Here is a 26,108-nt window from a genome sequence, read left to right as displayed (position 1 = left end):
TTTAATCATATGAAATATTCAAATAAAATCAGTTAAAAACTAGTTGTGCACAAACCTCTGATGACTGTCTCCTGGTCTGGACTCAGTGTTTCCTTCCCTTTTCCTGAGTCTTTGGTAACTGAGAAACACAATTTGAAGTGTTTCAGTACTAAATTAAATTGTCTCTAACGATAATGTTCGATAACAATTCATTGAATACCTTTATTTGCTTAATCACCTAATATACCGACCCTCGATGCGTTCTAGGTAAATTAGGTTTTAGTGTCATTAATATGTCACATTCGATAGGGTTTTAGGGTTGGTACGTTTTACCAAAGTCATTTCCTTGTTCAGTGCATTTTAATGCAACTTGCTGGATTTCGGGATACTGGTTTGACCTAGCCAGACGACCTAGTTCCCTCGGTTTTCGGGTTTCGGTCAAAACTACAAACTTGTAGATCTATGTCTTATTGCACGCGGGGCAAAATTTTAGGTCAATCCGAGTTAAGTAGACCAAGTTATGGTCATTATACTATTGCTGGTCAAATGGCATCAATTAGGTCAATTTTAGGTCAATTTGGTCAACTCTGGTTCGGCCAGTTTTTGGACCCGAACTTGTGCAAGCTTTGTGACTTGCTTCTGGTCATTTCTGGGCTTTGGTGTCTTCATAAGACTTGTAGATATGGGTCTTAACTATTCATGGTTAAAATTTCAGGTCAATTGGACCTGTTTTGAGTGAGTTATAGCCTAAACACTAACTGCTGCCCAAATGGTCAATTTTCAGGCCTTATTGCACTTTATCCGGATTTGGTCATTTTCAAGCTACCTTGCAAGCAGAATTTTGGCAAGCTTCCTTCATGAAAGTTGGCACATTTTGTGTTAGTTTCACCTCCAATTGGTCTCATACCAATTGGAGCCACACATAAAGTTATATGCCTAAAACTCAAACTGCCTTATTGCAATTCTTGCATACACATCAAGGATCATTGTTAACACTTATCAAACTCAACCTTCAAGCCAATTCTGGTTGTATCATGACCTAAACATAATTCATGACACATTATAGGTCATTTTGGCAGCTTACAATTGCATTCAATGTGCACCAACAAGTGCAGAATTTTTTTCAAGCTCAATTACAACAATTCAATCACCTAACCATAACAAATAACTTCCACCCTCAATCATACAAACTACCCCTACATCATCACCACCAGAATTCATCAATAAGTTTCATGATATCATACATAATTTCATGGGTTTAAAGGCTGCCCAAAAATGGCAGTTTGCTAAGGTATTAAATTCCCCTTTTAAACCCTAAAATCAAATGCTCAATAACACATACATGGAGATTAATTTATTAACAATTCAAATTGACTTATTCAACACTAATTTCCATTAATTACATGTAGGAAAAACTCAAGCAACTCACCTTCCATGGCTGCCAAAAATGGACAGTCCCATAACTCAACCATTTCTTCAAATTTCTTCACCCAAAATACTACCCACAACCTCAATACAAGTTTTAATTAAGCAAGGGAAGAAAATGGACACTTACCCCTTGTTGGACTTCCTTAAAACTCCACTAAATCTCTTCTTTCTTCTTCCCAAAATGTTGCCCAAGGTGTGTGTGCAAGCTTTATTGAAGAAACTATGGTGAAATGAGGGCTTGAACATGGTTGCATGGTGGTTGAAGTGAGGTTGGCCATGGAGCTTCCATGGGAGTTTTGGGAGAAAGTTGAATTCGGTTTGGAAGAAGAATGAAGAAGATGAAACTTACTTAGTGGAGAAATCTGTCCACTAATGTTATATTTTAATGTCCATTTAGCTCACTTAGTGGAGCACTAAGTTTAGTTAATGAATAATTAATCCAAAGTTTCAAAATTTACAATTTTGTCATCAAACTCCCACTATTTGTATTATGTACCATATTTCTTATTTTTCATGACATTTTCCAAGTGTAATATTATTTATTTTTAATGGACATTTAGGTCAAAAGACAATTCGGGATGTCAAATGACCATAATGCCCCTTTCGGGTTGCATTCCCGATTTTTGGGTAACACCGGGTTTTGTCTGTTTTTCGATTTCTCACTTTTCTTTGTACTAATTATTTAATTTTTATTTGATATTTCTAATGATATTTATACTTCAATAGGGGTCTATTTAAGTCCTAAAAATGTTTTCCAGGGTTCCCCGCAGTCCAGGGCTAGTCAACGGTCCACGCCGTGACTTCCAGTCTGATCACCATCGTTAGGTTTCCCGGCTCGTTTAACTTGGCTACATTTCTTTGCTATTATTTTTCCTTTGTTTTTCTTGTATTTTCTTTTCTTGTATTTCATTATTTTATGTCTCCCCACTCATATTGAAGTGTAGTTCTAGGCATCCTAGCTGTCCGGACAACACTGGTCACCGGAACAGCAGAACGCACTACCAAACTTAGGGGTGTTACAATTCTCTCCCCCTTAAAATAAATTTCGTCTCGAAATTTTACCTGGCATTAGTCTCTGAACAGCTGTGGGTGCTGTTTCCTCATATCCTCTTCACGTTCCCAAGTAGCTTCTCGGCACGAATGATGGTTCCACAGCTTTAACTGTGTGTATCTGTTTGTTTCTCACCGCTTCACCTCATAAGCCGAATTTTTATGGGTTCTTCCTCTTATGAGATGTCGGGATTGACTTCAATCTGTTCAACTGACAGTAGATGAGATGGGTCAACTCTGTACTCCTTAACATGGACACTTGGAAGAGACTGTGTATCCTTGCTAGCTCGAGGTAATGCCAACCGATATGCCAAAGGACCCACTCTTTCCAACATCATATGGTCCGACCAAACGAGGACTCAGTGTCCCCTTTCTGCCAAATCTCATAATCCTCTTCCAAGGAGAAACTTTGAGGAATACCTTATCACCCACTGCATACTCAATGTCTCTTCTCTTCAGATCAACATAGGACTTCTGACGGCCTGATGCAGCCTTGAGTCTATCTCTAATCAATCTGATCTTTTCCTCTATCTGCTGAACAATCTCTGGCCCAATCATCTTCCTTTCACCTACTTCATCCCAACATAAAGGAGTTCTGCACTTTCTGCCATACAAAGCTTCATATGGAGGCATCACAATGCTTGATTGATAGCTGTTGTTATAAGCAAACTCAATCAAAGGCAAGTGTGTATCCCAACTACCTTCAAATTCAATCACACAAGCCCGTAGCATATCTTTCAATATCTGAATAACCCTTTCAGACTGGCCATCTGTCTGTGGGTGAAATGCTGTGCTGAAGTTCAATCTAGTTCTTAGGGTTCTCTGAAGACTACCCCAAAATCTAGAAGTGAACCTAAGATCTCTGTCAGATACAATCGATACTGGCACTCCATGCAGTTTTACAATCTCATATATGTACAATCTGGCCAATCTTTCCAGGCTATAGTCCATCCGAACTGGCAAAAAGTGAGCAGACTTGGTTAGTCTATCAACTATAACCTATACTGCATTATGACTATTCTGTGTCCTCGAAAATCTCATCACAAAATCCATAGTTATCCGTTCTCTTACTATGTTTCATAGGGTGCCACTTGTATGCTAGCTCGATACTTATTAATGTATATAAATTCTGTTAGTGGGATGTATCTGTCCCATCTCCCCTCGGATTCAAGGACAGAAGTTCTCAGTATATTCTCGAGGGTTTATTCCATTTTACAGGTTATTATTATCATTTCATTTCATTATTTATAGAAACTTAATGAGTTTCAAAATTTACCTGAATCACTTGTTTCGACTGTCCATCCGTCTGAGGATGATAAGTAAATCTTGATATCTCTAAGCTTATAGCAATTACTGTGGTACAGGTAATTCACATTAATGTAACCGAGTCACTGACTCTAGCTACCTTACAAGTGTAGTCGTTTGATAGGCTAGTTCTGAAGTTTTAAATTTCTGACTAAAATTTTCACATTTATTTCTAGTAATAGTACTCTATTCGGGTGCAACTGTATCAATTTATAGATTACTTACAATTATTCTTAATTTATTATACCACGAGGAAGCACGTAGCTCTACATAATAATCCCGTGTCGGTGCTGTAATCTGCAGCTTACAATACAAACATTGAGAACATTATATAGTCACTACGTTATAACCTCATGGGCTAGGTTTTCTAACATCTTATCTTTCTCGAATCCACTAATATCCTAAACCGATTCTGATTACAATATCCCTTAACAATTACTAACAGTAACATCTTTGCCCTCATCTAGAGCAATTCTATTACTGTAACTCACTTTTACGTCCTCTTGCCTTACATTAAGTAGGCTCGCCATTTAGCTTTATAATTTATGGTGTGTTAGAAAATACTTTTAACTAACAATTCTTCCAAAATTAATGTCAATCATACTTGTTATTATAATTATTATCCTAAAGGACTAGTCACTAATGCATCGAAATTCGTTTCCATGTAAAGGAATAACAACAGAACATATAGTTCTGACACTAACACACAACTAAGTAGTGCTGGGATCAAATAATAACTAATTGTTTCTTTCAAAAATTAAGAACTTACCAGCAGCTACATATGAAGTTTCTACTCTTTCTCCTTGGCGCATAGTGGACGCTCTGACTGGTGCGCTACTATATTCGGGTTGATTTACTGTGTTATAGTGGTGAGGAGTACCAACTCTATTTCTATCTTGACTCTGACTGACGGTCTGTGAAATCCGGAGAGCAGATAGAGGTGGTTTAGTACAATTTTTAGCAAAGTGTCCAAGTTTTCCACAATTATAGCAGGCTCCAGAGGCCTTACAGCATATCCCACCATGATATCTTCCACAAGTTTCACATTGGCGGGAAGGGTAGGAGCTTCTAGTTGTTTGACGACTGGACCTTGGTGGTCTCTGTCTTAATGATCCACCTCTATCGTGTCCCTGAGCTCGGGGTTCCTCAAATTCTTTTCTCTTTCTCAAATTACTGTTCGAGCTCTGACCTATAGGTTTCTCCCTCTTCTCTATTTCATGTTGCCCTTATGGAGGTTGGAGTGCAGATTGGGCTTGGGTGACTGTGATTATCAGCCATTTGTTGGAAGAAAGTGGCCATTTGCTGGGCCATTTGTGCAGTAATTTGTACTGGTAAAACTGGTACAGTCGGGCCTTCGACATTTTGTGGAGTTGGGGCCTCAACTTGTACTTCTGCCATTACGGACTGCTCTACTGTCTCATTCTTCTCTTCCATATCCTTTCACAAGATTCTCTATTCCTGTACAACCAACATAAGGAGATTCCTCTCCATTAGTTCATATTTATGATGTAAATGTACTATATGTATCAAACATTTGAGCAGTTGTAGTTACCGACAAAAAGATTTCAAATTCACAGTTCAAAATTTACTTTAAAACCATTGCTCTGATACCACTAAACATGTCACACCCTACTCCTCTGTAAGATGTAACATGATCCCGTAGTACACCTAATGAATTACCGTACTTCACCTACCGATAACCCATTAGATATACTACAAGGGATTTTAAAACAATTTTCGTGCAATTTAAATCATCGATTAAAATCTGGTGTTATAAAATTTTTTTTGAAATTTCGGCAAGTGCCGACTGTATTTTGAGAAAACAGTTCTTCAATCCTGCAAAAGAAAATGTTCCCAATATGTTTTCTCAAATACAACTTCAATAACTTCATTTCAATTCATAATTCAATTCTCAATAAACAATCAATTCATTTTCAATACTAATCTCATCATAAAGAAATATTTCATTGATTACAAGACTCAAAATTTATAATACAAAACTATTCAAGAAAATAAAATCTCAAATTTACATTTACAATAATTTACATTTAATTACATACCAAAATATTTTACAAGAGTTTTTATACAACTGCTCAAATAATTTACATACATATTATTACATGCATACATCAAAACCTATGTACATGGGTATACCTATGATATACCTGGAGCTGATCTGAATGTATCTTCAAAGAAATTTACTCACTGCTCTATGCTCTTCTTACCTGCGACAGCATACAAAGCTATCGCTGAGTGGTGAACTCAGTGGTGCACAACTATAATTTAAAACATAGTACAATATACATTGATAAAATTTACAGTAAATAAATTGGGAATCTGAATGCTCATCAAATTTCAAAACTCAAAATATTCGTTGCCAATAATGTAATTCATTTGTATAAATGACTTTGATCACAAAACTCAATTTATCAAATCATGACTAACCATTTAAGTAATTCCAACAAAATCAATTATACATAAACCATAATTGAAATCACAATTTCTTACCATTCAAAAGCCATTCTGTATCTCAAAAATCAATCTTTATCTCACTAATATGCAAGACTAATCCGAAAGGGCCATATTCGATGTGATTCTAACTCCCTATGGTCGGGGAGGTCGAATCAGATTCTAACTCCCTATGGTCGGGGAGGTCGAATCATCGTGCACAGTACCATCACAATAATGAATCTTCCGCAAGGGCCATAACGATAAAATAAACTTAGATCTAACCTCAAATCAGAGGAAAATCTAAGCCTGTGCACGTACCATGGTAATCAAAACACAACTAACTCCATTGTCTTCTCAACAAATGAGAGAGACGGGTAATAACCTAGTCAAGCATCTATAGTGAGATATAAAACAATATCACAATCATTTTAGTGAGCATAAATCACAATAATTCGATTCAAAGTCAATTCCAATATCCAATAATTTTTTTTATGCTCATCACAATTCAAATCATAAATTTACATTTTTCCATGAAAATTACCATCACAATTCAAAACATGTTTTGTCACAATTTTCCAAAACATAATTCATTCAATCCATAACAATGCTTAATACTTGTGGAAATACCATTTCACAAAGCTAAATTCATACATACTATAACAATTTTCAATAATCATTGAATTAAATTCGATGCTTGTTAAACATAATACATAAGAAAAATATGTCATTTAATCATATGAAATATTCAAATAAAATCAGTTAAAAACTAGTTGTGCACAAACCTCTGATGACTGTCTCACAGTCCGACTCGTGTTTCCTTCCCTTTTCCTGAGTCTTTGGTAACTGAGAAACACAATTTGAAGTGTTTCAGTACTAAATTAAATTGTCTCTAACGATAATGTTCGATAACAATTCATTGAATACCTTTATTTGCTTAATCACCTAATATACCGACCCTCGATGCGTTCTAGGTAAATTAGGTTTTAGTGTCATTAATATGTCACATTCGATAGGGTTTTAGGGTTGGTACGTTTTACCAAAGTCATTTCCTTGTTCAGTGCATTTTAATGCAACTTGCTGGATTTCGGGATACTGGTTTGACCTAGCCAGACGACCTAGTTCCCTCGATTTTCGGGTTTCGGTCAAAACTACAAACTTGTAGATCTATGTCTTATTGCACGCGGGGCAAAATTTTAGGTCAATCCGAGTTAAGTAGACCAAGTTATGGTCATTATACTATTGCTGGTCAAATGGCATCAATTAGGTCAATTTTAGGTCAATTTGGTCAACTCTGGTTCGGCCAGTTTTTGGACCCGAACTTGTGCAAGCTTTTTGACTTGCTTCTGGTCATTTCTGGGCTTTGGTGTCTTCATAAGACTTGTAGATATGGGTCTTAACTATTCATGGTTAAAATTTCAGGTCAATTGGACCTGTTTTGAGTGAGTTATAGCCTAAACACTAACTGCTGCCCAAATGGTCAATTTTCAGGCCTTATTGCACTTAATCCGGATTTGGTCATTTTTCAAGCTACCTTGCAAGCAGAATTTTGGCAAGCTTCCTTCATGAAAGTTGGCACATTTTGTGCCTAGTTTCACCTCCAATTGGTCTCATACCAATTGGAGCCACACACTTAAAGTTATAGGCCTAAAACTCAAACTGCCTTATTGCAATTCTTGCATACACATCAAGGATCATTGTTAACACTTATCAAACTCAACCTTCAAGCCAATTCTGGTTGTATCATGACCTAAACATAATTCATGACACATTATAGGTCATTTTGGCAGCTTACAATTGCATTCAATGTGCACCAACAAGTGCAGAATTTTTTTCAAGCTCAATTACAACAATTCAATCACCTAACCATAACAAATAACTTCCACCCTCAATCATACAAACTACCCCTACATCATCACCACCAGAATTCATCAATAAGTTTCATGATATCATACATAATTTCATGGGTTTAAAGGCTGCCCAAAAATGGCAGTTTGCTAAGGTATTAAATTCCCCTTTTAAACCCTAAAATCAAATGCTCAATAACACATACATGGAGATTAATTTACTAACAATTCAAATTGACTTATTCAACACTAATTTCCATTAATTACATGTAGGAAAAACTCAAGCAACTCACCTTCCATGGCTGCCAAAATGGACAGTCCCATAACTCAACCATTTCTTCAAATTTCTTCACCCAAAATACTACCCACAACCTCAATACAAGTTTTAATTAAGCAAGGGAAGAAAATGGACACTTACCCCTTGTTGGACTTCCTTAAAACTCCACTAAATCTCTTCTTTCTTCTTCCCAAAATGTTGCCCAAGGTGTGTGTGCAAGCTTTATTGAAGAAACTATGGTGAAATGAGGGCTTGAACATGGTTGCATGGTGGTTGAAGTGAGGTTGGCCATGGAGCTTCCATGGGAGTTTTGGGAGAAAGTTGAATTCGGTTTGGAAGAAGAATGAAGAAGATGAAACTTACTTAGTGGAGAAATCTGTCCACTAATGTTATATTTTAATGTCCATTTAGCTCACTTAGTGGAGCACTAAGTTTAGTTAATGAATAATTAATCCAAAGTTTCAAAATTTACAATTTTGTCATCAAACTCCCACTATTTGTATTATGTACCATATTTCTTATTTTTCATGACATTTTCCAAGTGTAATATTATTTATTTTTAATGGACATTTAGGTCAAAAGACAATTCGGGATGTCAAATGACCATAATGCCCCTTTCGGGTTGCATTCCCGATTTTTGGGTAACACCGGGTTTTGTCTGTTTTTCGATTTCTCACTTTTCTTTGTACTAATTATTTAATTTTTATTTGATATTTCTAATGATATTTATACTTCAATAGGGGTCTATTTAAGTCCTAAAATGTTTTCGTGGTTCCCGCAGTCGGCTAGTCAACGGTCCACGCCGTGACTTCCAGTCTGATCACCCATCATTAGGTTTCCATTGCTTAACTTGGCTACATTTCTTTGCTATTATTTTTCCTTTGTTTTTCTTGTATTTTCTTTTCTTGTATTTCATTATTTTATGTCACCCCACTCATATTGAAGTGTAGTTCTAGGCATCCTAGCTGTCCGGACAACACTGGTCACCGGAACAGCAGAACGCACTATCGAACTTAGGGGTGTTACACGAGGAGTAGGGTGTGACATGTTTAGTGGTATCAGAGCAAAGGTTTTAAAATAAATTTTGAACTGTGAATTTAAAATATTTTATCTGTAAATACAACTGCTCAAATGTTTGATATATATGACATATTTACATAATGAATATGCACTAATGGAGGTCAACCTCCTTGTGTTTGTTATCAGAGAGTAGAAAATTTCTAGAAAATAGAATGGAAGAGGGAGATCATTCCGTAGAGCAATCTGTCGAGGCTGAGGCCCAAGGAGAAGCCCCAGCGTTCCAAAATGTGAGTGGGTCAGCCACTCCAGCTCCTCCTCAAACACCGCAGTTCCCTACTCAGTTTGCACGGCAGATGGCTGCATTCTTTCAACAAATGGCGGAAAATGTGCCACCTCAAGCACACACACAAGTATCTGCAGCATAACCACAGCCTTCGGCTCGGCAATATAAGAAACTAATGAAATTTGGGGCTACAGAATTCAAAGGAACAGTGGATCCCTTAGAAGCAGAACAACGGTTAGAGAGGATGGAACGGGTTTTCAAAAAACAACAGTGTGCTGAAGAGTTGAAGTTCGAATATTCAGTATCACTTCTGCAAGGGGATGCATATGAGTGGTGGAAGACCATCCCCTACAGTCTGGTAGAGCCACCAGTCCTCACATGGGAAAACTTTTTAAGGGAATTTTGACAAAAGTGGGTCCCTGATACTTATGTAGACAAGAAGCTACAAGAGTTTTTAAGTTTGAAGCAAGGGGATAGAACTGTAGCAGAATATGAGCGGGACTTTTCAAGGCTAAGCCATTATGCTGGAAGCTTAGTCTCCACCCCCAGAGACTGGTGTAAAAGGTTTGAGGCTGGGTTGAGGCCTAGCTTGAGAATGCAAGTGGTAGGGTTTTGACTCTAGAATTTTTCTAAATTGATTTCACAAGCCCTGGAACTGGAAAGGATAGAATCAGAATGGGCAGTGAAAAAGAGTACACAAGAGAAAGAGAAACATGAAAAGGATACAAGTCAAGCAAATAAGAGTGGCTCTGGGAAAAGAAAACATTTTGGAGGATCTAACTCAAGCGAATCAGGTAGAGGTATATCTTCTAGATAGAAACCATCCCAATCCGATCAGCAAACTCAACAGAGATGCAGAAATACGCTATCGAATCGACTTTGTGAGACTTGTGGTAAACCACATAGTGGAGTATGTTATAGAGCTATAGGAGCATGTTTCAAATGTGGAGGGACTGGTCATTTTGCTAAGGATTGCATAAGTCCACGCCGTTATGGATCATTCACCACGTCAGAAGGATCAGCCCAAGTTTCTACCTCGAAGAGTTCACCAACAGTTGGTAGAGGCAGAGGCAGTAGTAGTATATCTGGAAGTCAGAGTACTGTGAATCAACCAGGACAAGGTGATGCTCCAGTGAGAGTATACACTATGAGACAGAGGGACGAGGATGAGACTTCTGGTATAGTTGTTGGTATTTTCTCAATTCTTAACTGAGATATGCATATGTATATAAAAAAAAAAAATCAAATTTGACATGTTAGTGACTAGTCTTTTTAAAATTAATTTTGGAAGAGTTTGTCTGTGAAAAGTATTTGCTAGCACACAAGAATTTGTAAAGTTAATTAGTAAGCCTAATTATGTAAGGAAAGAGAACCTAAAAGTAAGTTATAGTAATATAGTTATCTTAGATGCGGGTAAGGGTATTACTGCTGATAGAAGTCAGTGGGTACCATAATCAAAATAAGTTCAAGATATTAGTGAATTTAAAAGAAATAAGATATAGGGAAGTTTGTTCTATTGGGATGTATTGTAGTAACTATGCAATGTTCTTGATGTTTGTGCTGTAAGCTGCAGATTATAATACTGACTTGGGATTTATTGTGTAGAGCTACGTACTACCCAATAGTACACAAGAATAAGAATAGTTACAAACGGCATCTGTTTTGGTACAATTATGATAAGATAATGTTTTCTTATTGGAAAGGAGTTTGAAAATCCTAACCTGGGATTTAAAACTCTAAAGTTAGAATATTGAAAGGTTATAGTTCAGTACAAAAGAAAATAATGACTACACATCAGTGCAAAATAAGCTATAGAATATCGATAGATTAAAATAAATAGAACAATAAGAAATGAGAAAGATACTAGATGAGGAATTGCCACCAAGGCAAGCAATTTACTTAAGATGCGTAATGATATTCCAAACTATTTTATCAAGAAAGAAATAAGCTAAACCAAAGCAAACAAGATAATGCAAAATGGCATATAGGCCTTGGTCATAAATGGAGATGGTAAGATAATGGTTACGGACCTATGGCCAAGAAATAAAAGACTACAAAAGAAAATAATTGCTAAAACAACAACAAGAAAAGAGTAAAATATTCTAAACTAAACTGAAGGTTACATCAAATGATTAAGAGATTTGATAAGAAAAGAGTAAAACTAAGTTCTCACCCATAGGATAACACGAGGTCCTAGAAAAGTGGATCCACTAGCACATAGATTTTCTTATCTCTAAAATTGAAATGAATTTGAATCTAACTTATGACAAAAGCTCAAAAGGAACATGACACACGAGGTAAGCAATCGATGAATAAATAGCGTTGGTTAAAGTGCTATGGACCATTATTCCGATTATAAAGCTATGTAGAAACGTGAGAAAAAAAAAAAAGAGAAAACAACATGAATGATTATTTGAGGACAGATAGTGGACACAATTTCGAGGACGAAATTATTTTAAAGGGGGGGAGATTTGTAACATCCCTATTTGTATAGCCTGGTATATTTCATTGTTCCGGTGACCGGAGTCGGTCCGGACAATTAAGGAGATTAGAATCACACTTAAGACAACTAGATAAGCCATAAACACAAATAATTAGTAATTATCAATTGGTTAAGTATAAATAAAAAAAATAGAACATAAAAAGTTAAATGAGCTGAGAGTCACAGCGATGGGTGACCTTTTCAGGAACGACTGCGAAGTCAATTTGAACTCGAATTTCGAACAGTAAAATGTGATGCCGCGATCCTTAAGACTATTGTGAACACAGTAGAAAAGAGAAAATCACGAAAAAGAACTGTTAAGCAAGTCAAATAATTAGGTCAGGGATCCGGAAGAAATATTGAATTATTTGCAAACCGGGTTGAACCGGCGAGGGGCAATTTGGTCAATTGACCCTGAGAGCTGACTCTTGACCTAACTGTCCAATAAAATCGGAGAAAAGAAAATTTTGGAATCAAGAATTAAAATTAAAGAACTAATGAAAAAAAAGAAAAAAAAAAGAAAAAGAAAAAGTGAAAAAAAAGTGATGACATCATGCATGACATCATGCATGATGCAATAAATATTATAATTAAAAATTAATTTTTGGATAATTTTCGTAGTCTTTCAAGAGCATAAATTGATAAAAGAAAAGAAAAAAGAAAAAAACCAAAAAAGTCTTCTTCTTCCTTATTTTGCCGCCTCTCTTCTCTCTCCCTCACTGCATCCTCCATTAAAGCTCATTTTGAGCTTGATCAAACCCACAATTCCACCATAGAAAGTCAAACCTCCAACATTAAACCTTGATTTCAAGCCTTGATAGAGGACTTGACAAAAAAAGAAAGAAGAAAAGAAAAAGGAAATTGGAGAATTCAAATCCAAGTGGAGGTGAGAACTCTAATTTGAAAATTTTAGATTATTAGTTGTGTTTGTAGCTTAAAGTAACTTAGAAGTTAAAGAAATGAAATGAAATCAATTGTTGAAGGACCAAACTGAAAATTTGGCCAACTAGGGTTATTATGCATATGCTTGTGTTTTGCTTGAATTTAATATGTTAGGCAAGCTTGTATGAATGTGGTAGTGAGATTGATATGCTTAGATTTGGTTAAATGCAATAATTTAGTGAGTTAGGGTTTTGGACACCTAGGGTTTAGAGGAAAAAATTTGGAGAAATGGTGAAATAATGTATTTGATCTATTTTGAAGTGAGAAATGATCATTTGTGACCAAATGAAATGTGTTGGAAGTGTTTGAACCAAAAGCAAATTCAGATTCAATGTGGTCATGTTACTGGTAGCAGGACCAAGTTCCTTTTGAGGGACCAAAACTGAAAATTTATAAGCCCAATTAGTGTGAAGCCAATTGAGAATGAAACTAGACACAAAATGGCACATTTTTCATTTAGGAAGCATGCCCAAAAAGTGACCAAAACCTAGTGAACAAATTGACCAAATCTGAAAATTCTTAGTCTGACCTGTACAAATTGACCAAATGAACCGTATTTGTTCATTTGGCCATAACTTGAGCTAGGCAGGTCTAAATGACCTGAAATTTTACCAGTGGACAGATGAGATATAGACCTAAAACTTTTAAGAAAAACACAAACCCAAATTATTCCATTAACTAAGTCATTTGGCCACCCAAATTTGGTAACCTAAAACTGCCAGAACCAAAATTTGCCCATAAATCTGGGTTAAGTCCAATCCGGCAGCCATGGTTCAAATGGCTATAACTTGAGCTACAAAACTCCAATTAGAGTGATTCAAAAAGGAGAATAAACTTAAGACAATAGGGAACATTTTCTATGAAGAAAGTTTTGCCAAATTCTAACAGTAAAATGATAATGGAATAGTGCAACTTAAGACACCAAAACTGAAAATTTGCAAAATTGCCTAAAAGACTTAGAATTTGAGTAAACAACCAAAACCAACAAATGTAGTGACCAAAATGTGGTATGTGGGTGAAGTTGGAATTCTTATACCTATTAAGCCTTAGAAAGTCAACAAATTGACTTGAATAGTACCATGAATAGTAACTCCAAAATAAAAATTTCCAAGAATGTTAGTTTAAGCATATTTGGGCTAGAATTAAGTATTTATAAATTAATTATTGGATTTATTGTGAAATAAGCTACTGAAATACTATAAATTTTGTGTTTCAGCTGAAAAAGACCTGAAAAGTATAAGGGACTGAGTCAAGGCCTAGAGGCGACTCACATCAGGTTTGTGTACAACAAACTTAAAATTCTTTGTCTCTACTTGACAATTCTTGAAATAAATGTTCTGAATAATTTTGATTGTTATGGCTTTGAAAATATTATTTGAAAAATAGTGTGTTGCATACTTTATAAATGAAAAGTTTAGAATGAAATATGATTTGTGAATTGTATAAAATATTTAAATAACTTAATTTAAATTGTTTTTAATTCACACTTGGCATGACTATATCAATATGTTCCTCCTCCACTTGTGGGGTGAGTTTGATATTTGATCACTTTCCTCCCTCTCTGGCTTTTTAGTCTGAGGGGTGAGTTTGGATGAGTACTCATTAGCTAGCTAGCCACCTCCCTCATTGATTTCGATTAGTGGGGTGAGTTTGCCTTGTCATGACGTACACACGACATGTTCAGAAATTTTGTGTCATGGCCTAAGTTGTGTTATTGTTTGGCAACACTATGTTTATGAAATTGTTTGATCAAGCTGTGCTATATTAAGCTTTGAAAATTATGATTTGTTATAAATGTGATTTGAGAAAAAGAATTGTGAAATGCGATTATGAGATTTTTGAATGATGTTTTGTTTATAAATGTTTTATATTATGCATTTTATGCTTTATTGTGCACCACTGAGTATTTATATACTCAACGATAGCTTTAACTTGCTGTCGCAGATAGAGAAAAGGACATAGCAGCAAAGCGAGCTGCTACAGTTAGAGAGGAGCACAATTGAAGAATTTTTGTATGGGTATTTGTCTATATCCTGGTAGTTTAGTTTGATATAAATATGATGGTATGCATATATATCTCTGTAATTTGAGCAGTTGTACAGATAAAATTGTAATAATATTATTTTTGAGATTTTGCATCTGTAAATTAATGATTTAAAATGTAATGTGCATGAGTTATGAAATGTTTTGAGATATTAATTTTTGATTTGAAATTTGGATTTTGAATTGAAGTGTTGATATTGCTGTTGATTTGAAGTTTGGTGGTTGCAAATGGAGTTGTAATTGAGAAATATATTGGGAGTGTTTCTATTTTCAGGTTTTGAAGAACTGTTTTCTCAAAATATAGACGACACTCTACCGAAATTTTTGTAAAAATTGCGGAGATTTTAAATATCTAAGAATTTAATTTATGTTTGGACTTTAAATAAAGTTTTTTTTTTTTAATTTGAAAAATTTTTAGCCACCAAATCCAAAAGTAAGAAAATTGTTTTAAAATCCCTTGTAGTTAGGTGTAGTATGGTAATTCATTAGGTGTACTACAGGAACATGTTACATCTTACGAGGAGTAGGGTGTGACAAGACAGGGATCTAACTTTAATGTGGTAACCTTCTTCAAATTTTTAGTGTAAGAACCCTAAAATGGGAACCAAAGACAATGACCTAAACCTAAAATCTAGAAGGCATAGGGTTCACGAGTCCAGGTCAGTCAATTAGCGATAACTCACCCTACATAACTTGACAAAATTATGATTCTTGAACTTGAGTGACCCTAATACATAAGGTAACAACTTATATGAAGGATATTAGGCCTAAAAATGACTGTAGCATGCCCAAATGACTAAATAAAGTGTGACTCAAAAATCTGTCTGGTTCTGGAACCAGAAAGAGGCAATGAACCAGTTTTGTTATTTGACCATAACTTGGGTTCTAAAACTCCAAATGACATGATTCAAAAAGGAAAACCAAGATAAGACATAGAGTAACAACTTCCATGAAGGAAGTATGGCAAAAAAGTGTTTACATTTTAGCCAATTTGATAGGTAAAATTAAAACACCAGTTCTAAACCTAAAGAAAGGTTAATGAAATCATTTGATACATAAAATGTAAATTACCTAAATAGTTTGCTAAACACATAAGTCATATGAAAATACACTTGGGACCTATGGTTCCATCATACATAAAATAATGAGAGTGATAAATACATAAGTGATATGAATATGTACTTGGAACTCATGTTCCCATTATAAATGACATGAATATGTACTTGGGACCTATGTTCCCATAATAATGGCATGAAAATGGTATAAACCATAGGTAGTGCATGAAATGAAATAATAACATGTTATGAAACCTTAATAGTACATAGCATGAAATAATAAAACTATAAGTACTTAATAATACTAATTTGCCCAAAGTATACCTAGACTCATGTGTATATCTTGGATCGATTGGTATGCCAATTAGGGACTATAGATTGTAGTACTTCCCAAAGAAATAATCATTGTTAGACAATATATGTCTGATATAATTGTTCTATAGGCTTTATGCCTGCCCTTTGGCCATTGTGCCTATTATAAATTTTAGCTTTACGTCTGCCCGCTGGCCTAGTGCTTGACATGACAGATGTATACATGATAGACATATAGATGTCTAGTTATTATACTCCCATATATCCAGCCTTTATAGTCTGTTATAGGTTACTTGGGTACTGATATGAATTTAATAAGACTGAATATGGAATAAGTGAACAGAAAAGATCCTGATTAACTTAATTGCTCCCAAAGTTCAATAAACTTGTAAATGACTCAAAATTTACGAAATTATACATGGAATAATTATTTTAATTATTTAATTATTTTTATTTTAATTTATGCATTACTAAACACTCATTAAGCTGCGCGTTGGTTTTTACCACGCGTAGGTATTAGAGACCACCAGCAACAGCAGCAGCAGTAGGGACAGATAGGGATTGCATCAGATCTGCTTAGTATGGATGTCACCTCAAACAATTATTTTTAGTAGGGCCCATATGTATGTTTAGATTTGGTATTTGACTTATTGTACATAAGTAAATGATGTAAATCATTTTGAGACATGTAATTAAATTTTGGGATTGTACATAATTTGTAAAGTATTGTATATAAATTTTATATGAATGAATGAAATATGTTTTCTTGAAAATTATATGAGAAATGATGTATGATGCATGGGAAATTGATATGAGCAATGATGAAATATATAAAAATATGAAATGGATATAAACTGTTTTTAACAGGTAAATAGTGAAACCCGCCATATACTAATAAAAATAGAGGAGACTCTGTCCGAGTCTCCATAAAAATGAAATGTGACAAAAAAAAAAATTTCTATACATGGGATGAAATAAATAAATGGACATTAAATTAATAATGTACATGAAAAGATAAGATAGGGTGCTCTGGCACTGAATGTTACATACCTTGCTCAGCTACACTATAGATGGGTAAGGGGTGTCACATGGTTTATGTCAAACTTGAATTGCATCGAATCTTATTTTCTCTTTTAATTCCAATTTTTGATTAGTTAGACTTTTTAATTGTAAACTCTTTTCTGGCTAAGTCTATCTATCCTGGCCAGGAACTTAAATCATCAAGAACAATTAAATAAACATAGGACTTTATCCCTATTTACTTAGGATAACAGATTCCATCTTAACTAACACCTATCTCCATACATAACTAGTCAGAGCCAACATGCCCATATACTCATACCTAGTATAAGTATGAAAGCAGTATCAAACTAAAACTACCTATATATAAGATTATTGTATTATCTCAAGTCAAGGGATTATATGCACTAGTATGATCTTTATGACATTACATTGACAAGAGCAAACTCCATGTGTATGTTATAAGTGTCACTGGTTTGGCCCATTCATCATATGAATGCCCATATTATTTGTTATATGGCATAAGACTCACCATTCCAACCCATTAGCATCTCATACTAATCTATGGAAACAAACACAAGTGAGAATCCTTCTGGATAAATCATGTCCTATGATGTATCCTAGATTATGAACCAAAATTTATAATACTTGTGCTAGAATGTTTTGTCACTCATATTCTTAACAACTTAAGAATGAAACATCTAACAAGATATTAAAGGACTTTTATCAATTAAACATAAATAATTTATATTAACAAAAAAGAATATTTGCCTTTATTAAAGAATAAATATTTATAAGATACAAATAAATGAAATGCTTTAAGGTATATTACTAACATAGATGTACTTAAGAATGATTAGCAATTTATAAGAATTCAATTACCACTAGAAATCCATTCTAATTACGATTTTTGTTTCCTACTTTGGAAGTGTGGGATTCACCAAATTAGAGGGAGGACAAATTTGATTAAAAGATCATGATCATTTCGGTTAATTACTTGGTATAATTTACTAATTAGAATCTTGTTATTTTCTAGATTTAAATATGATAAAATGACATTAAAAACATCAAACATTCTCACTGGCATAGTAGATAACGATAGGCTAACTGGTGGTTAGGAAATCTCAAGATTGTCTTGAATTTAGAATGTATTGGATATGTTTTGGACTCAAAAGTTCCTCTTCTATGACTAATGAGTTACAAAAGCAACATAAAAAGATGCATATAGCATATAAAATCCTAGATTGCCTGCAAGAGTTGTATGGTCAACATAGCAGGAATGCTAGATATGAGATATTTAAGTAGCCATTCATGATGAAGATGATTGAAGAGATGGATGTGAGAGCCTATATACATAAAATGATTAGGCTTATTGAGCAGCTTAAGGCACCTGAGTTTTCAATGGACTTCTCACTTTAGACAGATTTGATATTACAATCCCTTGTTGAGTCATTTGAATCTTTTATCACAAACTGTCATATGACCAAGGCTGAATTCACACTTGTTGTGTTATTAAATTTGCTAGTCATTAGATAAAATAATAATCTTGGTAGTAAAGGGAAGGAAGTTGCTTTAGTTGCTTGTTCTTCTGGAAAGTCCAAGAAGAAGAAAGGCAACAAAAAGAAGAAAACTTCCACCCTTGGTCCATCTAGCAAAATTGCAAAAAACCAATCTAAAAAGAAGAAGAAGGCTGAAGCTGTTACAGATAAAAGAAAGTGTTTACATTATCAAAAGTATGGGCATTGGAAAAGAAATTGCCTAGAATATTTGGTATCTCTGAAAAACAAGGAGGATAAGCCTTCTGAAGGTATGTCAATATCTTATTATTTAGATTATGTTAATACTCATAGTTTATCTATAACTTGGGTTTTAGATACTAATGCAAGTTCTCACATATGTTTTGATATGTAGGAACTAGCAAGCAGTGACAGCTTAAAGGAACAAAATATTAGACTTTAGATTGGCACTGGAGCAAGTATTGCAGCCTTAGCCATAGGGCCTAATTCTTTATATCTAAAAGAATATGTTTTGCTCTTAGATCATATTTTGTATGTATCTGATCCTTTTAAAAACATCAATTTTGTATCTAGCTTAACTAGTAATGGACATGAATTTCATTTTATATATGATGTTTGCAATATTTATTTTAGAAATAAAATTATTGGTATGAGTTATTTGCAAGATGATCTTTATTATTTAGATAATAATAACAAACAACTTTAAGCAATCAAATTGAGTTTAATGCAATCATTGAAATCAAATCAAGTTCAAGACAACTTTATCACTTAAGATTAGGTCATATTACAAAAGATAGGATCACAAAGTTGGAAAAGATAGGGATTTTATCCACATTGGGTTTTGAATCTGCCCCAACTTATAAATCCTGTCTTTAAGGCAAGATGATTAGATCACCTTTTATTGGATAAGGGATAAGAACTAAAGAAGTTCTAGAGCTAGCACACAGTGATGTATATGGCCCATTTGAAGAAATGGCAAAAGGAGGTTTTGTCTACTTTATTACCTTTACAGATGATGTATCAAGGTATGGATATTTGTATTTGATGAAACATCAGAGACCCTTATTTTGTGATGAGTATGTGCATTGAAGCTATGGGAAACTCAATGATGAAAAATTACATAACCGCAAGATGTAATTGGAGGCATGGAGTCAATTATTAATTTTGTGGCATGATCTTGAAAAAATAACAATAATATGTTTTCTTTTGGGAAATGAATTTAATTAAATTTAAATAATTTTTTTGTTTAAATTTAATATGAGTAGTTTTTAAATGTACCTAATTGGGCATCATGGGCCTAAGAAAACCTAATTATGAATTTTAAATAGAACTTATTTAATTTATTTTTTGAAAATTAAAATAAGAAAATATATTTTTCTCTATCCCTCTCCCATACAAACTCTCTCTCCCCTTTTGGCCCCACTCTCTTCCTCACTCCCTATTGGTGCACACCCCTTTCCCTTTCTTCCTATTGGTTGGAACACCTCACCCAAATTCCTCAATCCTAGTTGTTTAAGTTATCTAAACTTTATCACACTACGACTTCAAACCCTACCACACCTCTTCCTTACTCCCTATTAGTGCCTTCCCTTCCCCTCTCTTCCTATTAGTTGATACACCTCATCCATATGTCGCCTCACCAAAATTCTCCAATCCTAGTTGTTTAAGTCATCTGAACTTTATCACCCTAGGACTCCAAACCCTATCACACCTCTCTTCCAAAACCCTATAAATACCCTACTGGAGAAAGAAAAAAAAAAAGAGGGGGAGGAGAAGACAAAAAAAAAAAAGAAAAAAAAGAAAAAAAATTAAAGAGAGAAATAGTCAAAATTCGTTTAGTTCTTCTTTCTTTCTTGCGATATTTCTTGAAGGTTAGTTCTTTTTTTTTTCTTCAATATCTATGCCCTGTAATAGTTAATTCTATACTTCCTTGTTTTTAATTTATTTTGTATGTTCATATAGATCATGTAATCATATTTAATTTGATGGGAGGAGGAGAAAACAAAAAAAAAAAAAGGAAAAAAAAAGGAAATTTAAAGAGATAAATAATCAAAATTCTTTTTGTTGTTGTTTGGTTCTTGCAATATTTCTTTAAGGTTAGTTCTTTTATTTTCTTTTCAAGATCTATGCCACGTAATTTTTAATTCTATGTTCTTTGTTTTTAATTTATTTTGTATGTTCATATAGATCATGTAATAATGTTTAATTTGAGGGGATACACAACTCTGCACATGTTCAGTTTTCTGTCTCTCATATTTTTATTATTTTTTATTATTTTCTAAATCTGTAAAAGATTTGAAAAATTATATGCATATTTTACATGAAATTCTATTAATTTTAGGCTTAAGAATCACTAAAAAAACTTTAATATTTTGTAAGTTATAGTTGTTTGAAAATATGGTTCCTGCAAAATTCGATTTACAGGATACCCGACTTGTGGAGCCCATATCTCCCTTGTTTCTTAATATTTTTGTGCAAATCTAGTGTTTAAAATTAAGTTTGGAAATCTTTTCCAATTAGTTTCGCATTCATATCTGTTATGGTTAGTGAGTTATGAATTTTACAAAAACGTAGTGCGATTTTGTCATTAGGAAAATTTACGATTTGTAAATATTATTTGGCTAGGGTTTTGTTTAATCTATGAATTTTATGATGTTATATGATGTTTTGGCTGTCTTTTGTAATTTTTTCATGATTTTTAGACGTGTCTAACTATTTTCAAAAATCAAATTTCTTGCTATTGTCAATATGCCATAATTTGAGAATTGTATATCTATATATGTTCTTATATGTTCTTGAGTTCTAATTGATATTTGATTTATTTTTCTGAGTTCTCTTAATTCAAGAAGTGTTATGAAGTGTTTGGATCATGTTAGAAGACCTAGACCCTTAGGTAGTTGTAACTAATCAGGAATTTTATCCCCTTAGGAGACTAGAGTTAGAATCTAATATGAATTGTTATTAGTATTTTCTTATTTTCTTTAATTTCTTTACTTTTTAGTTACTTTATTTTTATTACAAACAAAATTGGTAAGTAGCCCTAAGGTAAGTACTAAAGAGGGCATTTACGTAGAGCTTACATGGAGCTAGACGGGAGTAAGCCATGGAGCTAAACTGAAGTAAGCTGGTGATATCATTGCCATACTAGAAGAGAAAACCCTTTTTTAAGTGTAGCTTACCCTAATGGCAACTGCAATTACTAACAAGTAAGTAATCCTAAATTCCTAGAATAACCATTGGCATGAAATTATAGTAATAATAGTATTTTTATTTGGTAAATTGAAATTAACTTTGTTTTTAATTTAACTGACTTTTGCATGTAATTAATTTAAACAAATACTTCATAAATTAAAATTAATCTTATTTGTAAATTAAACTAACCTTGGCATGTAAAATAAATTTAATTTAATACTTGGTAATCATAAAATAAATTTTCATGTTAGAAATCTTTATTAGATTATGATTGTCTTGGCCTTATGTGATATTAGAATAAATTACACATGTACATAATTAATTTAGTTTAATTTAGAGAAAAATTAATTAATTAAGTGAAATAGAAACTTAGGGTTATTTGAAATTGAATTTGTTTGTAAATTAAATTGTTAATAATAAATTAATTTTAGTCATTCGGTAAATATCATTTAAATAATTAACAACCCCATAGATAGGAATTACTTGTGCATGAAAATTGTTTGTAAACAACAACCCTTTTGTGAATTACTTGCGTGTGTAGGATTAGAATTGCATTTTTAGGATAAAGTTTAATAAATAAATAATAAACAAGACTTTTATAAACTTTAGTAGAGGATTGGCACTCAAATTAACGAGGTTAGACCAGGCATAAAGGGTGCCTAACACCTTCCCCTTACGTACCCACTATCCCGAACCTAGACATTGGGCTATGGTAATGATGGTTGTGGAAACTCTGCAAGGAGTAAGTTGCCATCAATGACCCTCAGAAGAAACATTGAATATGTCCAGGTTATTACTCGTGTGGCGACTCCTGTCTATCTATGCCTTCGTGGCATAAATCCTTAGTACCGTGGTAGTGTTATGGGAAGATGGTACTTACCAGCAGTTTGATTCTATTAGGATTGTATGAAGTGCATGTCTAGGAAATGTTGTCTAAGGAGGTGGTACTTAAATGAGACCATTATGACTCCATCATCTTTCCTGGGCATTACCTAGTGCATTTTATATAATTCTAGTGGATGATGTTTCGCCTCACGTCTTACTACAACCCGACTCCACTAGGGACTAAATGGATAGTTACTCCAACATGTTTCTATTAGTCTAATATTATTCCTCTGTTAAACTTTTTGCATTACACTACACTATCTCACAGATCACTCTTACCTTTTTTAGCCAGCTAGTACTAGCTAAGGAGACCATAGTTCCACTCGAGCTATGATAGATTGGTGAATGCTAGCACCTCATGCCTGTACCTTCAAGTATATAAAAGAGCCACAGCTCCAGCCATTGTGCTTAATGGACAAGCTCTCACATGGGAGACCTTTTTCCTACCCGATGAAGCCCATGAGCCATAGATTTCAGCCCTAGGTACCCCGTAGACTTTTATTGTGTTGAATTTATAACCTTATTGTTCAAATCATAAGTTCTAGTGGTAGTTGAGATGAACCTAGGCCTATGCATAAACCCAATGTATGTATAGGCCCAAGTCCATTTCAAAACTCGTGTTAAGCAATAGGATGCTTACTTATGGTTACACTTTAAGGATATAAATCCTTTGTTTATGAGGGTAGGATTGTCCTGGACCACCCCCTGGTGGTGTGTCCAGTGTACCGTAGCCTAGGATAGAATTTTTTTCTTACCTTGCGCGTGAGAGTTGAAGGTATAAGGGGGCGAAGATTCAGTTCTGGAGATTTTTTTTTCGATTTTGATTCAGTTTTTGGTCTAATTTTAGTTCAGCTTGTATGGTCTAGTTTTGGTTCTATTGGTATGGTTTGGTTTTGGTTTTGTAAAAGTAAAGGCAAAAAAAGAAAAAAAAATGGTCCATTCATACATTGCATTCATGTACATAGCATGCTTAGGTTAACCTTAAATCCTATTTTTTTGAAGCAAACATAGGCTCAAAACACACCAAAGAGACTTTCAATTAGGTCACTTGGGTTAGGGAAGGGAAGAGACTAGTAAGGATTTCACCTGCACTACTTAAGATGGAAGAAACTATGGTCGTGCTTGATGAAATATTGAACGCCAAGATGTTTGAGCTAGAAGAAAAAATTGTGGTCAACTTTAGAAAGAGGCCCCGAGGTAGGCCAATTAAGTGGCATTAAAGTTATTGAGGTTCAAATTGTGTCTCACACCCCAAGGAGATTTTTCCAATTTAGCTAAGTCTTATCTGAAGTTTTAGAGCGTTTCAAAGCTCAAGACCTCCTACAGCTCTTAGCACCCAGACCACTACCAAATCCACTCCCACCTAGCTATGATATCAACCAATGTTGCCGGTTCTACTAAGCTCACAACATGACACTGACTGATGCTTTCAACTTAAACATGATATCTAAGACCTAATTGATGCTAAAAGGATAATTGACCTAGAAAATCAACTAAAAAAACCCTATACTAGCCCCATGCCTAACCAAAATTTCCACCTACACTAGGTCTCTACATGATCTCCATCACCCCAAATAACCCTAACAAAATTATTGACTTTATCCAACCCCTCCAAAAGGCCAATGAACCTCAGTCTATAATGGTTGTTGACATTTGTGATAATTCTAGCTATGATGAGGGTCTTTTGGATGTCTGGACTAATTCTAATGAGGAGATAGTTGCATTACAACTAGATAGTTTAGTTCCACTAGTGTCTGATTTTCAAGTTATTGAGATATATGAAAACTAGATGGATCTAAAAGTGGCTACTATGAAGAAAGGGATGAAGTTTTTTCTTAGCATAGGCCTAGGAGAAAATATAGATGGTCTGGTGACTTTTCTTGAGATGAAGGGGCAGATCACGAGTCATGGTTTGGGCTATGAGCCAACAGAAGAGGAAGAAGAGCCAAAGCCTCCTAAGTTATTGAAAGAGGGGGCAATTATCTTAACATATGATTAGGGGTTACCACATGTGAAAGAATTAGAGTAGAAAATCAGCACCATTGATCTAAAGACTGCATGGAAGCTAAGAACCTAAAGTTACACTCCTAAGTTTGAGTTTGTCTTTTGTAATGCTCATAGTAGTGAGACTGATGTTTCCATTTCTGATGTATTTGATGAAGATTTCGAGGCAAAAATTACTAATATGACTAGCCCTTTTGCTTACTTATTTAATGTTTATTCTAATGGGCATATGCATGGCATTCATAATCATTTAGAATCAGTTTCTATTAATGCATCAAAATTGATCTCTATTAATTTGGGTACACCAAATAATCCTAAAGATGTTAAGTTAGCTAAAGATTTAACCCAAGAAGAAAGAGATAAATTTATATCCTTGTTAACAAAGTACTAAGAAGCACATGCCTCGAGCTTAAAATTAGATGATTCCTAAGCCAAGCTAGTGTCCCATATGAAAAGAATGATCAAAAGTTGACTTAGCTAGTTATCCTAATGAGGAGTAAAATTTCATGTTATGAAGGATTAATAGTAGCACATGTGGACCTAGATGGAGAAGGAAAATGATATGAAGACATAAGGAGGTCTCTAGAAGTGAGAGAACACTTGCAATAAGCCAACAAAAGAGATAGAACAACAATTCATAGATTAGCCACTCAACTTACTGAAGGAGCGGAAGAATGAAAAACACAAGTTTATACCATTGAATTCAAAAATTTTACCTAGGTTCACATGCATCATGTAAGATTTATTTTTATCTATTTGATTTCAATGATAAACAACATATTAAAACTCTTTTAACATGTTTTTGGATCTGTATTTTCCATTTAAGATTTTAAAAATTAATCAGATTAATTTTAGAACCCTAGATTAGATCAAGAACAAATACACTAACCTCCTGATGTACTGCAGCTTATATGTGCCTTTGGGATGCGTCTTCAGGACACTAGATGTTGTCCCTCTAGCTTTTCCACACCAAGTTCACCTATGGTAGCCCTTGAACAGCTTCTAAAGCTTTTTCTATT

The sequence above is a fragment of the Hevea brasiliensis genome, chromosome 16, assembly GCF_030052815.1.
Source record: "Hevea brasiliensis isolate MT/VB/25A 57/8 chromosome 16, ASM3005281v1, whole genome shotgun sequence".
NCBI classification, from domain to species: domain Eukaryota; kingdom Viridiplantae; phylum Streptophyta; class Magnoliopsida; order Malpighiales; family Euphorbiaceae; genus Hevea; species Hevea brasiliensis.
The sequence above is the reverse complement of the archived record's forward strand: the minus strand, read 5'-3'. Positions refer to the sequence as shown.